This window comes from Littorina saxatilis, linkage group LG14 (genome assembly GCF_037325665.1).
Source record: "Littorina saxatilis isolate snail1 linkage group LG14, US_GU_Lsax_2.0, whole genome shotgun sequence".
NCBI lineage: Eukaryota > Metazoa > Mollusca > Gastropoda > Littorinimorpha > Littorinidae > Littorina > Littorina saxatilis.
In genome coordinates, this window is record NC_090258.1 from 31,685,969 (window position 1) to 31,700,736 (window position 14,768).

Here is a 14,768-nt window from a genome sequence, read left to right on the forward strand (position 1 = left end):
TTTATATTTAGTCAAGTTTTGACTAAATATTTTAACATCGAGGGGAATCGAAAGGAGGGTCGTGGTGTATGTGCGTGCGTGTGTGCGTGTGTGTGTGTGTGTGTGTAGAGCGATTCAGACTAAACTACTGGACCGATCTTTATAAAATTTGACATGAGAGTTCCTGGGTATGAAATCCCCGAACTTTTTTTTCTTTTTTTATATTTAGTCAAGTTTTGACTAAATATTTTAACATCGAGGGGGAATCGAAACGAGGGTCGTGGTGTATGTGCGTGCGTGTGTGCGTGCGTGTGTGTGTGTGTGTGTGTGTAGAGCGATTCAGACTAAACTACTGGACCGATCTTTATGAAATTTGACATGAGAGTTCCTGGGATTGATATCCCCGAACGTTTTTTTCATTTTTTTGATAAATGTCTTTGATGACGTCATATCCGGCTTTTCGTGAAAGTTGAGGCGGCACTGTCACGCCCTCATTTTTCAACCAAATTGGTTCAAATTTTGGTCAAGTAATCTTCGACGAAGCCCGGGGTTCGGTATTGCATTTCAGCTTGGTGGCTTAAAAATTAATTAATGACTTTGGTCATTAAAAAACGGAAAATTGTAAAAAAAAATAAAAATTTATAAAACGATCCAAAGTTACGTTTATCTTATTCTCCATCATTTGCTGATTCCAAAAACATATAAATATGTTATATTCGGATTAAAAACAAGCTCTGAAAATTAAATATATAAAAATTATTATCAAAATTAAATTGTCCAAATCAATTTAAAAACACTTTCATCTTATTCCTTGTCGGTTCCTGATTCCAAAAACATATAGATATGATATGTTTGGATTAAAAACACGCTCAGAAAGTTAAAACAAAGAGAGGTACAGAAAAGCGTGCTATCCTTCTTAGCGCAACTACTACCCCGCTCTTCTTGTCAATTTCACTGCCTTTGCCATGAGCGGTGGCCTGACGATGCTACGAGTAAAATGGCATTGCGTTCAGTTTCATTCTGTGAGTTCGACAGCTACTTGACTAAATATTGTATTTTCGCCTTACGCGACTTGTTTGATAAATGTCTTTGATGACGTCATATCCGGCTTTTCGTGAAAGTTGAGGCGGCACTGTCACGCCCTCATTTTTCAACCAAATTGGTTGAAATTTTGGTCAAGTAATCTTCGACGAAGCCCGGACTTCGGTATTGCATTTCAGCTTGGTGGCTTAAAAATTAATTAATGACTTTGGTCATTAAAAATCTGAAAATTGTAAAAAAGAATAAAAATTTATAAAACGATCCAAATTTACGTTTATCTTATTCTCCATCATTTGCTGATTCCAAAAACATATAAATATGTTATATTCGGATTAAAAACAAGCTCTGAAAATTAAATATATAAAAATTATTATCAAAATTAAATTGTCCAAATCCATTTAAAAACACTTTCATCTTATTCCTTGTCGGTTCCTGATTCCAAAAACATATAGATATGATATGTTTGGATTAAAAACACGCTCAGAAAGTTAAAACAAAGAGAGGTACAGAAAAGCGTGCTATCCTTCTTAGCGCAACTACTACCCCGCTCTTCTTGTCAATTCTGCCGTGTAAAGGCAGAAGGAAGCAAGTCCATGAAACATAGTTTCGAGAAAATCGACATTTTCTGTTTGCATCACTGTTTTGGAATGAAAAGCTTTAAATGATTTCTTTGTTTGCTGATAACATGTAGGGCATTATTGTGCGTTTCTGCTATGAATATTAAAACCCTCATTTAATTCATCACTTAGAAATAATGATTTTTGTGGACTTACTGCCTTTTGCCGAATTAATTCCCCAAACTCATTCACTTAAAAATAATGGTAAAAGGCAGTAAGAGGACATACTGCTTTCTGCCAAATTATATCCCTACTTAAATCTTATTTTAAAAAAATGGCAAAAAGCAGCATTGGACTTACTGCTTTCTGCCATATTATATCCTAGCGTTATATCTGGCTGAGAAAAAGGCATAAAGCAGCAAGTGGACTTACTGCTTTCTGCTAATTTATTATCTCAGAAAATTGAAAGTAGAAGAAATACACGCAACAGTGCTTTTGGAACGTTTTTCAAATGTGACTTTACGTCCAGTGATTTCGTGATTTTCTGAATGCAAAAACAACTTCCTTGGTGAACAATTTGTATTTTCCTTTGTGATTAACTGATACGAATGTTCCTGTTTTTCCTTGTTTTGCTTATCATTCTGTGGTCGCTCTCCAATGATTAACTTTATTGTTAATCCGTTCTTGTGTCATTGATATCGTTTAAAAAGACCATTATTTTCAATACAAGTCTGATACTCTCTTTTGATATTCACAAGAAAAATATTGACTTGAACGCAATTATTTTAAAATAAAAATAAAAACCTAAGAAATCGTGTACACACACACACACGCTTTGTTCTTGCTGCTTGTCTGTAACAGTCACACACACACACACACACATACCTAAAGTGTGGATGGTTACCTAAGAGGCGGCACTGGGTGTAGTGCCTTTCTAGTGCACTTGCACTACAACAGCACTGGGTGCAGTACTCGCTCCGGCATCGAAGAATTTTGCACTAAAAAATGCACAAAATTTGACCTATTTCGTCGCCTATAGAGGACGGAAAGAATGTCATTTTGAACATTGTTATGACATTCTTTCCGTCAAAAAAGTCAATTTAACGGTGTTAAATGAAGCGACCATCCACACAATTAGGTTGCCATCCAGAGTTTAGGTTGCCATCCACGTGTGGATGGTTGCCTTATGGTGATTTAGGCAACCAAACCTGTGGAAACATGGGTACACACACACACTGACTCACACACACACACACACACACACAGACACACACACACACACTTTTGTTTTCCTTCTCACTGTCTCTCTCGCTTTCGTTTGCTAATACGAATTAGAATCCAGGATTTGACAATAAGACGTTTTATTTATTGAGTTTGACTAACGATTTCCAAAGGACACAACATTAAAGCAACAGCATGACAAAAAGAACTGGCTTGACAAGCCGCCATTATACCAGTGTTAACTATATATTGTGCAGTGTTCACTTTCAGCTGAAGTGTTCCACTTTTGAACAATATGTGTTTAATTAGTCTTAAAAACTGTGTGATGAACTATATAATCATTTGTAGTTGTACACCATGCGCGCTACATTTGCTAGTAGAATTACATAGTAATTCACACAGTGTCCACAAACATTGTAGTTGAGTGTTCAACTAGCAAAACCACAAACCTGCAAAATATGATGTATATATATTCATTTACCACCCCATCTCCCCCAGTTACAGTCTACACCTCTTCTAAAACTATTCACTGACATTCTGCCATCCGACTGATGACAATTATCTACTACAGCGATTAACTGGATGTAGATTTGTTCCATGAGCCTGTTCGGATAACTAACAAACAACATACAATCCCCCCACCCCCTCGCCGTCCTCGTCCCAACGTTCTGCATCTCTGCGCTCATCATCTGTTATTGTCAAACGGAAAGTTGTCAGTATATAGTACTCCTCTTCCTCTTCGTCGGTCCATTACCGTCGTATGTTGCTGGCATTGTCATTTAGGTAAGATCCATTGTGGCCTCTTCTCCAGCAAGCCGAGGTGGTTGCATCTCGCAGTTGCAACCTGCCAGCAACGGACGAATTCGGTCGAAGTGGTTGGCATGAGTGTAACACAGTGTGATATACCGTGGATGCACCGACTCATCATGCCCACCAACAATTTCGACAGCTTCCTCCTGGGGTGGGAATCAGAGCCATCTGTACGCTGCAGCGTTGTCGCCTTGCCCAGGGTGTGGCGAGAACACGTACAGGTGACGACCGAGCCAAGTTGCGATGGCGTAGAGTTCGCAAGCTGTTGCCCACCTGCCCAACTGTCGCATGTCCCGAAGGTGGTCGTCGATGGTTGTACCCACGCACTGTTCGAATAACTGAGGCTGGGAAGCAATAGTGTTGCATACCATGTCTCGCCACTTGCCATGGTTGGAACATAGGTCAGAGTCATTCTCAAAGCAGAACAGATAAGAAGGTAAGGCATCATCTGCGTCCCTTAGGATGGAGGTACTTGATGCTATGTCTCTTGTTATCCTGCTGTCTGGATTTTTCTTCCTCGCTGGTGTCGTCTGGTCATCAGAGGAACATAGGTCAGAGCAGATAAGAAGGTAAGGCATCATCTGCGTCACTTAGGATGGAGGGGCTTGATGTTTCGGAAACGTGTGTTGAATCGTCGTATGTATGAGGAGCAATGGTGCAGTCACCGATTAAGCACCTGTCAACATAAAAGTTAACAATATCCCATTATAATGGCGACAAGCTACCACACAAATAACCGTAGGATCAGACAACAGTGGGTGAACACGATTATCAGGAGAAGATGCGGAATACAAAGCAATCGGTATACAAAGCAACACTTTAATCGGTAAGTGAAAATGTGTTTCTAATGACAACTTTAATGAACAATCTAATTAACTAATTGAAATTCAATCCCAAAGTGCGGACTGAGTCAAAGATTGCTTGACCAAAGTTTGGTTGAAAAATGAGAGCGTGACAGTTCCGCCTCAACTATCACTTAAAGCCGGATATGACGTCATCGAAGACATTTATCGACAAAATGAAAAAATCTTGGGATATCATACCCAGGAACTCTCACTCTCATGTTAAGTGTTATTAAGATTGGTCCAGTAGTTTTCTCTGAATCGCTCTACATGTACACACAGACACACACACACACACACACACTGACACAGTCAATAGACCCTTGTCTCGATTTCCCGCCTGTGTTAAAACATTCTTCACTAAGTGTAACAAGATGTACTTTTCTTGTGGATTTGAACTCTGTCAGATGTTAAAACAATGACGACAACAGTCAGGACAGTATTGATGGTAAAGTAAATATCTCTGTTTTATGTTTGATGCGATTGACTTGCAGAGAATCTTCAGAGAATATCACCGCCCTGGATTCAAGTTACAAGCTCACATGAGTCTTTATTCCTAACAAAAACGCGTTAAAGACTTTTAGCAATACAAACACAACTCTATACTTTTACACAAATGCAGTCCTTGGGAACAGCTTGTGTAAATAAATGTGTTACGTGGTGTGAAATACTTTTTTTTTTAATCAATGAGTGATCTGATTGACAAAAACAATATCCAGGGTATTCTGTTCTTGATCTTTAATTATGCTCAAAATAAACACTCTACATAGACAATATAGAAACGCATAATGTTATATCTGGGATGAGTCTGGCAGTTCTTAATGTGAACAAAAAGAAATGAACAACTCGAATCTGCACTAACTTCAATAAGTGAATGAAACCGACACCATACCTGCTTGTTCCTTGCAATCTGATGTGAACGCCTTGAGTTGTTTGGGGGAGCACAGTCTCTTCCACGGATTGGTCTTGTCTGCCCTTGTCGCTTACACATCTGTCAAATGAAAACGGCAGCAAAAGTGAGACATTTTATTGACAACTCTCCTCCCCACCCTTCTTCACATCATCCTTTTCCTCTCCCGCGCACCCCCCCACCCCCTCCCTCCATCTCCCCTCCGGGCCACTGTAATGACAAACGATAACTGCTGCTGCTGCTGATACTAATACTACTGCAACGAAAGTGATGTCAAGATGTTGCTCGTTTTAAAACATACCTCTTCAGCCCGAGAAAAGAAAGGAATGAAAAAATGTTGCACACTATTTTTGGCTGTGAAACATACCTTGTTTTGGGCCCTTCAGCAAAAGGGGGCAGTGGTGGCGAGTATCCCTCAGACTGTGTGCTGCAGCTGTGGTCGCTGCCTGTCCCGCTTCGAATCACATTTCTGTCAGATATAATAGGACACAATACTTATTTCAATGGTTGGAAGCACAAAAAAACGGGAGAACAATCCTCCAGTTTTAGATCTAACACGCTGTCAGTGCTCAAGACTAGTGTTGTTCAACCACAAGTCACTCATTCTAGATCAAAACAAATATCTCTTTGTATTAGAAACATGCTAAATGCATCCATAAATATCATGATGAAAAGAACAGAAGTGAATAGTCAAGAAGTCACGGTGGAAGTAGCGTAGAACAACAAAACTATAATAAATGGGCATTTGAACTAGATGGCATTTTACTTGCTAGCTCCGTAATGCAAGTGCACATTGGAATACCCAAATCAGTCAGAAAATCTGTGTTGTTGTAAATTCCCATACACCTATTGAGAGAGAGTCATTTCAGACCGGAACGCAAAACTGCCAACAACAAAAATGAAACAAACAAACCAACTTACTGTTGCTTCAGATAGTTGAACACGTAGGCAGCTCTCATCGCCATTTCCCCCGACAAAGGCCAGGGAAATAATGATACAATAAGCTTAGTTCTGATTGGTTAATCGCTGTCAGGATTACAAAAGGGTGAACGCGATTGGCTAATGGACATAGAACGCTAAACCATGCAAACTCGTTTTGAGGCTTGCAAGGAAGTAAGTCCAGTGCAAACCTGAAAACCAGAAGTGTCTGTGTGTAAATAATTATTCTATCAAAAGTGCATGTTCTATCTCTGTTTAGTAATTCACTCACACTACACACACACAGCACTCAAGCTAGGTACAAAGACGTAAACAAATTATCTCCCTTTGCCCTTGCACCTATATTCAGATCATTCACACAAAATACATATATGGCGATTCACACACAATAAACAGTCCGTTGCTTTCACTGGGGAATAATAATATGTTGAGTGGTTGAGTGGAGGAAATTCTGTTCCTTACTGAAGTTGTCTCAATGTGTATCTCCGTGGATTCTTAGTGCACATACTACTTACAGTTCAGCGGGTACATAATCTTGGCCCATGTCAGGCCAGTGAAGATACATGGTAATGGTGAGACATGGAGTGGGTTACCACCTGGCCCAAGAACTCCTGCGCTGAGTTTCAACCTTGCCGTTGCATCTGTCCTTCCAGTGCAGTGATGACAAGGAGGGGATGTTCTCTTCTTCTTCTCTTCCCACATCGGAGTGACATCCTGGCTCCAACCGGGGTGCTGTATAAAAAGTTTATACCATCATAAGTCTCTAGAAGAATACTGAAGTTTTATCCTTTCTTCCCAAGTTGAATCCATAAATCATTTTCCATGATTTTCAACCACTCAGTTTCCATGTTGACTCCAACCACTCAATTTTAGTCAAACTTCCCCATAAAATATTAATTCCCCTCTTTCTCAATAATACCACATTTATCCATCAACTAGCCTATGCTATTACAATATCATTTCAGCCCAATTACCAGATACTACATTACAAAGGAAAATACAAACATTCTTTTCCAAAATGGCTGACAACAGCTCACACATCTTCTGATCCAATTCACAACATTATTCTCAAAAATCATTTCATCAATGAAGACTACCGTACAAACACAAATCAATAAATACCTGTGTAATCACAGCAATAAATCAACCATGATTTGTCAATGCATGAGGCAAATACAGTTGGCCTCAGTGCTGGTTGAGAAGCATTCTACAGATGTGTAGACTTGGACAGACACACCTTCCTTCAGTGACAATTGAGAATGTTCTGACTCACACAACAAACATGGCTATCTAAAGTTCCTCCAATTTAGTAACCTCCTCTTCCATTGGTCAATTCCAAACGAGGTAACCAATGAAAGCAGAGCTTACAATAATCAGGCCACACTATGCAGATTGAAAGTATGACAAGCAAAGCTGCACACATTTAATGAAAATGCTAAACATTAATTCAGAATAAAATATGTACAAATCCATTTGTCACAATAACTTTGAATGAAACAGATATATTATTTGGTTTTTGGAATGAAAATTTAAAAAACGATCAAATTTATATTATAAATTATTGTATTTTGATAACAAAAATGACCATAGGAAAATTTAAGTATGGGAAGAAGTTAGACTTACGTATTTTATTGGAAATAGAGTTAAACATTAGACAGAAGTTTATGTTTTGTATAATATAAAGTTGATTATGTTATACAGAAAAAGACCAAGGAAGAAGGATGCTCCCCGCCTTAAAAAAAAAAATTTTTAAATAAAAAATCGGGCAAAAAATATGGGTTGAAGCATCCTGCATGCAACTGAGGTCAAAAAAAAAAGGGTTACGGGAAGCTGAGTGTGCCTTTAATTTATAACAAAACAACACGTTACAATCACTGATCTTCGACCTAGCGGTCCACGTATAATGCCGACGAGTCGCATTATACTTGTTCGAGTCTAAATATCGGACCCTATTGCTCCGCTGAAAACACAATAGCGATTATATAGCTGTTCTGACCTTGATTTGATGTTCCAAACTTACAAAATGACAGTTTTTGCGTCGATGCGTTGATCTCAGGTTTTAATAGCAGACGCCGTTTTTTATGCGCATTAGTTTCGCGCAGGCGCCACACTGACTTTGGGAAAAAAACTCGATTTGACAACACAGCTGTTAAACAGCTTTTTATATTTAGTCAAGTTTTGACTAAATATTTTAACATCGAGGGAGAATCGAAACGAGGGTCGTGGTGTATGTGCGTGCGTGTGTGCGTGTGTGTGTGTGTGTGTAGAGCGATTCAGACTAAACTACTGGACCGATCTTTATAAAATTTGACATGAGAGTTCCTGGGTATGAAATCCCCGAACGTTTTTTTCATTTTTTATATTTAGTCAAGTTTTGACTAAATATTTTAACATCGAGGGGGAATCGAAACGAGGGTCGTGGTGTATGTGCGTGCGTGTGTGCGTGCGTGTGTGTGTGTGTGTGTGTGTAGAGCGATTCAGACTAAACTACTGGACCGATCTTTATGAAATTTGACATGAGAGTTCCTGGGATTGATATCCCCGAACGTTTTTTTCATTTTTTTGATAAATGTCTTTGATGACGTCATATCCGGCTTTTCGTGAAAGTTGAGGCGGCACTGTCACGCCCTCATTTTTCAACCAAATTGGTTCAAATTTTGGTCAAGTAATCTTCGACGAAGCCCGGGGTTCGGTATTGCATTTCAGCTTGGTGGCTTAAAAATTAATTAATGACTTTGGTCATTAAAAATCGGAAAATTGTAAAAAAAAATAAAAATTTATAAAACGATCCAAAGTTACGTTTATCTTATTCTCCATCATTTGCTGATTCCAAAAACATATAAATATGTTATATTCGGATTAAAAACAAGCTCTGAAAATTAAATATATAAAAATTATTATCAAAATTAAATTGTCCAAATCAATTTAAAAACACTTTCATCTTATTCCTTGTCGGTTCCTGATTCCAAAAACATATAGATATGATATGTTTGGATTAAAAACACGCTCAGAAAGTTAAAACAAAGAGAGGTACAGAAAAGCGTGCTATCCTTCTTAGCGCAACTACTACCCCGCTCTTCTTGTCAATTTCACTGCCTTTGCCATGAGCGGTGGCCTGACGATGCTACGAGTAAAATGGCATTGCGTTCAGTTTCATTCTGTGAGTTCGACAGCTTGACTAAATGTTGTATTTTCGCCTTTCGCGATTTGTTTGATAAATGTCTTTGATGACGTCATATCCGGCTTTTCGTGAAAGTTGAGACGGCACTGTCACGCTCTCATTTTTAAACCAAATTGGTTGAAATTTTGGTCAAGTAATCTTCGACGAAGCCCGGACTTCGGTATTGCATTTCAGCTTGGTGGCTTAAAATTTAATTAATGACTTTGGTAATTAAAAATCTGAAAATTGTAAAAAAAAAAAAAAAATTATAAAACGATCCAAATTTACGTTTATCTTATTCTCCATCATTTGCTGATTCCAAAAACATATAAATATGTTATATTCGGATTAAAAACAAGCTCTGAAAATTAAATATATAAAAATTATTATCAAAATTAAATTGTCCAAATCCATTTAAAAACACTTTCATCTTATTCCTTGTCGGTTCCTGATTCCAAAAACATATAGATATGATATGTTTGGATTAAAAACACGCTCAGAAAGTTAAAACAAAGAGAGGTACAGAAAAGCGTGCTATCCTTCTTAGCGCAACTACTACCCCGCTCTTCTTGTCAATTCTGCCGTGTAAAGGCAGAAGGAAGCAAGTCCATGAAACATAGTTTCGAGAAAATCGACATTTTCTGTTTGCATCACTGTTTTGGAATGAAAAGCTTTAAATGATTTCTTTGTTTGCTGATAACATGTAGGGCATTATTGTGCGTTTCTGCTATGAATATTAAAACCCTCATTTAATTCATCACTTAGAAATAATGATTTTTGTGGACTTACTGCCTTTTGCCGAATTAATTCCCCAAACTCATTCACTTAAAAATAATGGTAAAAGGCAGTAAGAGGACATACTGCTTTCTGCCAAATTATATCCCTACTTAAATCTTATTTTAAAAAAAGGCAAAAAGCAGCATTGGACTTACTGCTTTCTGCCATATTATATCCTAGCGTTATATCTGGCTGAGAAAAAGGCATAAAGCAGCAAGTAGACTTACTGCTTTCTGCTAATTTATTATCTCAGAAAATTGAAAGTAGAAGAAATACACGCAACAGTGCTTTTGGAACGTTTTTCAAATGTGACTTTACGTCCAGTGATTTCGTGATTTTCTGAATGCAAAAACAACTTCCTTGGTGAACAATTTGTATTTTCCTTTGTGATTAACTGATACGAATGTTCCTGTTTTTCCTTGTTTTGCTTATCATTCTGTGGTCGCTCTCTAATGATTAACTTTATTGTTAATCCGTTCTTGTGTCATTGATATCGTTTAAAAAGACCATTATTTTTAATACAAGTCTGATACTCTCTTTTGATATTCACAAGAAAAATATTGACTTGAACGCAATTATTTTAAAATAAAAATAAAAATCTAAGAAATCGTGTACACACACACACACGCTTTGTTCTTGCTCCTTGTCTGTAACAGTCACACACACACACACACACACACACACACACACACACACACACAGACACACACACACACACTTTTGTTTTCCTTCTCACTGTCTCTCTCGCTTTCGTTTGCTAATACGAATTAGAATCCAGGATTTGACAATAAGACGTTTTATTTATTGAATTTGACTAACGATTTCCAAAGGACACAACATTAAAGCAACAGCATGACAAAAAGAACTGGCTTGACAAGCCGCCAATATACCAGTGTTAACTATATATTGTGCAGTGTTCACTTTCAGCTGAAGTGTTCCACTTTTGAACAATATGTGTTTAATTAGTCTTAAAAACTGTGTGATGAACTATATAATCATTTGTAGTTGTACACCATGCGCGCTACATTTGCTAGTAGAATTACATAGTAATTCACACAGTGTCCACAAACATTGTAGTTGAGTGTTCAACTAGCAAAACCACAAACCTGCAAATTATGATGTATATATATTCATTTACCACCCCATCTCCCCCAGTTACAGTCTACACCCCTTCTAAAACTATTCACTGACATTCTGCCATCCGACTGATGACAATTATCTACTACAGCGATTAACTGGATGTAGATTTGTTCCATGAGCCTGTTCGGATAACTAACAAACAATATACAATCCCCCCACCCCCTCTCCCTCCTCGTCCCAACGTTCTGCATCTCTGCGGTCATCATCTGTTATTGTCAAACTTAAAATTGTCAGTATATAGTACTCCTCTTCCTCTTCGTCGGTCCATAACCGTCGTATGTTGCTGGCATTGTCATTTAGGTAAGATCCATTGTGGCCTCTTCTCCAGCAAGCCGAGGTGGTTGCATCTCGCAGTTGCAACCTGCCAGCAACGGACGAATTCGGTCGAAGTGGTTGGCATGAGTGTGACACAGTGTGATATACCGTGGATGCACCGACTCATCATGCCCACCAACAATTTCGACAGCTTCCTCCTGAGGTGGGAATCAGAGCCATCTGTACGCCGCAGCGTTGTCGCCTTGCCCAGGGTGTGGTGAGAACACGTACAGGTGACGACCGAGCCAAGTTGCGATGGCGTAGAGTTCGCAAGCTGTTGCCCACCTGCCCAACTGTCGCATGTCCCGAAGGTGGTCGTCGATGGTTGTACCCACGCACTGTTCGAATAACTGAGGCTGGAAAGCAATTGTGTTGCACACCATGTCTCGCCACTTGCCATGGTTGGAACATAGGTCAGAGTCATTCTCAAAGCAGAACAGATAAGAAGGTAAGGCATCATCTGCGTCACTTAGGATGGAGGTACTTGATGTTATGTCTCTTGTTATCCTGCTGTCTGGATTTTTCTTCCTCGCTGGTGTCGTCTGGTCATCAGAGGAACATAGGTCAGAGCAGATAAGAAGGTAAGGCATCATCTGCGTCACTTAGGATGGAGGGGCTTGATGACGGTTTCGGAAACGTGTGTTGAATCGTCGTATGTATGAGGAGCAATGGTGCAGTCACCGATTAAGCACCTGTCAACATAAAAGTTAACAATATCCCATTATAATGGCGACAAGCTACCACACAAATAACCGTAGGATCAGACAACAGTGGGTGAACACGATTATCAGGAGAAGATGCGGAATACAAAGCAATCGGTATACAAAGCAACACTTTAATCGGTAAGTGAAAATGTGTTTCTAATGACAACTTTAATGAACAATCTAATTAACTAATTGAAATTCAATCCCAAAGTGCGGACTGAGTCAAAGATTGCTTGACCAAAGTTTGGTTGAAAAATGAGAGCGTGACAGTTCCGCCTCAACTATCACTTAAAGCCGGATATGACGTCATCGAAGACATTTATCGACAAAATGAAAAAATCTTGGGATATCATACCCAGGAACTCTCATGTCAAGTGTTATTAAGATCGGTCCAGTAGTTTTCTCTGAATCGCTCTACATGTACACACATACACACACACACACACACACTGACACAGTCAATAGACCCTCGTCTCGATTTCCCGCCTGTGTTAAAACATTCTTCACTAAGTGTAACAAGATGTACTTTTCTTGTGGATTTGAACTCTATCAGATGTTAAAACAATTACGACAACAGTCAGGACAGTATTGATGGTAAAGTAAATATCTCTTTTTTATGTTTGGTGCGATTGACTTGCAGAGAATCTTCAGAGAATATCACCGCCCTGGATTCAAGTTACAAGCTCACATGAGTCTTTATTCCCAACAAAAACGCGTTAAAGACTTTTAGCAATACAAACACAACTCTATACTTTTACACAAATGCAGTCCTTGGGAACAGCTTGTGTAAATAAATGTGTTACGTGGTGTGAAATACATTTTTTTTTAATCAATGAGTGATCTGATTGACAAAAACAATATCCAGGGTATTCTGTTCTTGATCTTTAATTATGCTCAAAATAAACACTCTACATAGACAATATAGAAACGCATAATGTTATATCTGGGATGAGTCTGGCAGTTCTTAATGTGAACAAAAAGAAATGAACAACTCGAATCTGCACTAACTTCAATAAGTGAATGAAACCGACACCATACCTGCTTGTTCCTTGCAATCTGATGTGAACGCCTTGAGTTGTTTGGGGGAACACAGTCTCTTCCACGGATTGGTCTTGTCTGCCCTTGTCGCTTACACATCTGTCAAATGAAAACGGCAGCAAAAGTGAGACATTTTATTGACAACTCTCCTCCCCACCCTTCTTCACATCATCCTTTTCCTCTCCCGCGCACCCCCCACCCCCTCCCTCCATCTCCCCTCCGGGCCACTGTAATGACAAACGATAACTGCTGCTGCTGCTGATACTAATACTACTGCAACGAAAGTGATGTCAAGATGTTGCTCATTTTAAAACATACCTCTTCAGCCCGAGAAAAGAAAGGAATGAAAAAATGGCACACTATTTTTGGCTGTGAAACATACCTTGTTTTGGGCCCTTCAGCAAAAGGGGGCAGTGGTGGCGAGTATCCCTCAGACTGTGTGCTGCAGCTGTCGTCGCTGCCTGTCCCGCTTCGAATCACATTTCTGTCAGATATAATAGGACACAATACTTATTTCAATGGTTGGAAGCACAAAAAAACGGGAGAACAATCCTCCAGTTTTAGATCTAACACGCTGTCAGTGCTCAAGACTAGTACTAGTGTTGTTCAACCACAAGTCACTCATTCTAGATCAAAACAAATATCTCTTTGTATTAGAAACATGCTAAATGCATCCATAAATATCATGATGAAAAGAACAGAAGTGAATAGTCAAGAAGTCACGGTGGAAGTAGCGTAGAACAACAAAACTATAATAAATGGGCATTTGAACTATGGCATTTTACTTGTTAGCTCCGTAATGCAAATGCACATTGGAATACCCAAATCAGTCAGAAAATCTGTGTTGTTGTAAATTCCCATACACCTATTGAGAGAGAGTCATTTCAGACCGGAACGCAAAACTGCCAACAACAAAAATGAAACAAACAAACCAACTTACTGTAGCTTCAGATAGTTGAACACGTAGGCAGCTCTCATCGCCATTTTCCCCGACAAAGGCCAGGGAAATAATGATACAATAAGCTTAGTTCTGATTGGTTAATCGCTGTCAGGATTACAAAAGGGTGAACGCGATTGGCTAATGGACATAGAACGCTAAACCATGCAAACTCGTTTTGAGGCTTGCAAGGAAGTAAGTCCAGTGCAAACCTGAAAACCAGAAGTGTCTGTTTGTAAATAGTCTGTCAAAGGTGCATGTTCTATCTCTGTTTACCAATTGACTCACACTATACACACACACAGAACTCAAGCTAGGTACAAAGACGTAAACAAATTATCTCCCTTTGCCCTTGCACCTATATTCAGATCATACACACAAAATACGTATATGGCGAT

The 14,768-nt window shown here is 39.0% G+C and overlaps 2 long non-coding RNA genes across 3 annotated transcripts; both read right to left on the reverse strand.

The window, feature by feature from the left end:
* Positions 1-4,036: 4,036 nt before the first annotated feature.
* Positions 4,037-8,133, reverse strand: LOC138947572 (uncharacterized). Of its 2 annotated transcripts, XR_011449714.1 has the most exons (4): positions 7,422-8,132; positions 5,728-7,031; positions 5,343-5,441; positions 4,037-4,284 (listed from the first exon to the last, which is right to left on the reverse strand). It is a non-coding gene; the product is annotated as an uncharacterized lncRNA (long non-coding RNA). The 2 variants fall into 2 exon arrangements; XR_011449715.1 differs by lacking the exon at positions 5,343-5,441 and having other exon boundaries at positions 7,422-8,133.
* A 2,964-nt stretch (positions 8,134-11,097) lies between these two features.
* On the reverse strand, positions 11,098-14,007 carry LOC138946685 (uncharacterized). Its single transcript, XR_011449410.1, has 3 exons — positions 13,816-14,007; positions 13,434-13,532; positions 11,098-12,383 (listed from the first exon to the last, which is right to left on the reverse strand). It is a non-coding gene; the product is annotated as an uncharacterized lncRNA (long non-coding RNA).
* Between the last annotated feature and the right edge of the window lie 761 nt (positions 14,008-14,768).